The sequence below is a fragment of the Cricetulus griseus genome, chromosome X (assembly GCF_003668045.3).
Source record: "Cricetulus griseus strain 17A/GY chromosome X, alternate assembly CriGri-PICRH-1.0, whole genome shotgun sequence".
In the NCBI taxonomy this organism is placed as follows: domain Eukaryota; kingdom Metazoa; phylum Chordata; class Mammalia; order Rodentia; family Cricetidae; genus Cricetulus; species Cricetulus griseus.
Genome location: NC_048604.1, coordinates 41,625,644 through 41,629,384, shown reverse-complemented (window position 1 = coordinate 41,629,384; position 3,741 = coordinate 41,625,644).

Below are 3,741 nucleotides of genomic sequence, written 5' to 3'. Positions count from 1 at the left end.
ACACGCCTTTAATCCCAGCACTCAGGAGGCAGAGGCAGGCGTATCTCTGTGAGTTCGAGGCCAGCCTGGTCTACACAGAGAGTTCCAGGACAACCTCCAAAGCAATACAGAGAAACCCTGTCTAGAAACAAAAAACAAAAAACAAATCTGTAAACTCAGACAGGTATGATTTTTTATTGAAAATAATCACTGATAAGAGTTTATGTGTGTTTTTCAGTTTACAGTAAATTTTAAATTAACTGGTATGCCTAGTTTATAGAGAGTGGGAATATCAGTACGAAGATTAAGCTAAATTTTGTTTTGGTATTGTTGATCTATACCTCTAAACATCTTAGTGTATTTTGAAAGGGGGTTTTACTAGTTTTTTTAATTTTTGAAAATTGTTTTTTTCTTTGTATTTCCATAACTACTAATGAAGCTGATTGGTTTCTCGTTTATGTATTGTTAATTTACAAATCTATGCACTAAATGTTGTAGTTTTGTCCAATTTCCATTGGACATTTTATTTTCTCTCTTATTTTGTAAATGTTCTTGTCTATTGAGGATATTAATGGTTGGTCACACGTGCTGCAGAATTTTTTCATGTACACTTAATAGCTTTCAATGTAATCAAAACTGTCAATCATTTACATATTATTTATTTTAATTAATTAATTTTTTACCGCCCAGCCAGTTTCTCCCCTCTTCCTAGTCCCTTCCTCTACTTTCCCCCTTCTCAACCCCCATCCACTCAATTTCTCTTCAGAAAAAGGCAGACCTCCATGGATATCAACCAGGCATGGCATATCAAGTTGCAGTAAAACTAGGCACCTCCTCTTCTAATAAGGCTGGACAAGTCAACCCCGTAAGGGAAAAGGGTTCCTACAGTAGGCAGCAGAGTCAGAGACAGCCCTGCCCCACTGTTAAGAGCCCCACGAGCGGACCAAACTACACAACTGTAGCATATGTGCAGAATACCTAGGTCAGTCCCGTGCAGGCTCCTTGGTTGTTCAGGCTCTGTGAGTCCTTATGAGTCCAGGCTAGTTGATTGTGTGGGTTTTCTTCTGGTGTCTTTAACCCCTCTGACTGCTACAATCCTTCCTCCTTTCTTCTGTAAGAAAAACTGTGAGTCTTATCTTTAAAAAAAAAAAAAGTCGATGTCAATCATTTTATATGAAATAGGACAAATCAATGCTAATTAATATAGTATGTTTATATCCTTCTAACCTTGCAAAAATACAGGCTAGCACATCGACCCAGATGCTGTCTGGGAGGCCAGTAGAAGACTGATCCAGACCCCTGAACATGGATGTCAATAAGGAGGCCTCTGCACTCCAGGGAGCCTCTGGTGATGGATTAGTATTTTTCCCTGGTGCAAGAAGGGACTTTGAGAGCCCTTACCACGTGAAGAGATACACTCTGGCCCTGGATACATGGGAAAGGGCCCAGGACCAGCACAGGAAGATTTGGTGGACTTTGCAGAGCACCTGTTGAGGGCCCTACCCTACCTGGAGAGTGGTGCGTGGATGGGGTGGGGGGGTAGGGTGGGGGTAGGGAAGGAGGGATGGGAGTGAGGGGAGGGAGAGGGAGAAGGGACTTACATGTGAAACAAGCTTGTTCCCTAACTAGAACTAATAAATAAATTAAAAAATAAAATAAATTAAAAAATACAGGCTAGCAAACTATCTTTGTGTATGTTTGTGTATATTAGTGTAATAAAAAATAAAGTTATGGAAATGAAAGCCCCAAACAATTAATGTTTGTTATCTCAATGGAATAAGATGAGGACCAGGGGAAAGTGGCATTTTCTTTACACTTCCTTGTGTGATTTGACAGGTTACAAAATCAATAAAAGTATATATGACCATGAAAAGTATAAGTGGAAATGTCTGAAAGAATAGCCCACTATTCTTTCATCATCCTTGAAGGAAAATGTGTATAGTGTGGGGCAAGCAACACTCTCTGAACTTGGAAGCACTCAAAGATAAAGAACCAACTAGACATGTCCTACTAACTTATGGTTGGATGTGTAGCCCAATCTTTTAGACACATTTCCAAAGGTGAATCACTACCCGCCTCTCTCACATATTGCAGTAGGAGACCTTGAAGACACTCCTTAATGTTACAACATTCCAAAGAATAAAACAGAGAAGGTTGAAGCAGTAGGAATTTGCAGACTATGAAAACAGTGCACTTAGTATGGTGATGGCTTGGAGTGGCAGGAGTTTAAGGAGAGAGTGAAGGAGTGGTGGCAGTGTCTGAATTGCTCGGTGCTTGCTACATATATATAAATAGCCAGTTATGTCTCTTCATTCTAGCCCAGTGGAGCATTTGTTCTGTGACCCTACATAAAATGTAGTCTACTGGGTGTGACTTAAGGATAGTACATGCCCTTGCATTAGAAATAGAATTGCAGTGTCCTCTGGATAAACAGCCCAAGACCACAATGTGCAGTACAAAAAAAAAAAAAAAAAAGAAAAGGAAGAAAGAAAGAAAGAAAGAAAGAACAATACTATCATAGCTTTAAAAAATCAGAAAAGATAGAGTTGCTTTAGTTTGATTTATCTTTTAGCCCACTTTATTTTCAAACGAAAATCCAAGGCAGACACTTACCTAGTTTCAGCTTGAAATAGTTCCAGTTTTCAAGAAAACAGCTATTTACAGTGACAATTTTCAGAACATCCATTCTTTAATTGCTCCAATTTTACCTGTTTATAAGCTCCGTCTGTCCATCTTTTTCTTCATGACTTCTCATTAAAAGCACCCAAAGACAACTTCTGAGCCCCCTTCCCAAAGCCTTCTTTCTCTCCAAAATGCTATCCATTGTTTCCAAGTAAGTCCTGATTTCAAAATTACTCAGCATATTCCTTTTCTTAGGAAGAAGAGGTCTCTGCTTCTTTAAAGGGAAACTCTCTGAAAAAGTTACTCCTCCCAAGAGTTCTTCACAGTGAGCAATTTAGAAAATAGCCCTAGATTTGAGTATTTTATTGGCCTGTGTTATTACTGTAAAAGCAAATTATACTACCTGTTTATATTGGGTTTCTCATTTTCCATCTTTGTGGACTTGTTTTCTAAGTTCAGCTACAAGATTCTTACTTGTATCTCTGTAAAATATAATTTGGTTGGTATAGGCTAATAATTCTAGGCTCTTGAACAGTGTGAATCTTTTTAAAATGGACCTGCAGTTCTAATGTTCCAGCAAAAGCCCAGAGAAAATGCAAATCATGAGGGAGGGAAAAAGTGGGAGGAACAAGGAAACAAAAGTTAGCATGAACTGCCCTTCATCTGTGCTTATTCCTTGCTCCATTTCAATCCACTCCCTGCCTCCCTTTCCTAACCTCTTGCCAATTCATCATAGCAGTTTCCTGTCAGCCCCAGTCTCATCTCTAGTTTTATCTTCTCAGCTTTTCTGCTTCACTGCCTCCCAAATCTAGGCCCAATTTATTGCTTCTCTCCTCTAACCTGTTCTGGCTTTGGGACCCTTTCCTTTGAACTAACCCTAAAGACTACCTCATGACTCAGCCAAATCACTTCTCTAGCTCTACTCCCTTCTTTTTTTGAGACGATAGCCAGAAAAATACATAAATCTGCAAATGAGTAATTCTGCCAACTTTGGGTTCATCAAGAAAAGTTATATCCATGCCTTTCATGTTCCCACCTAAAACATCAATGAATAACTTGAACCATGAGCCAAGAATACAAAATCTGTTTCACGTTCCTTTTAGAATAGCTCTGCGTAAGTTTCTACTTCCCTTTTCCTCA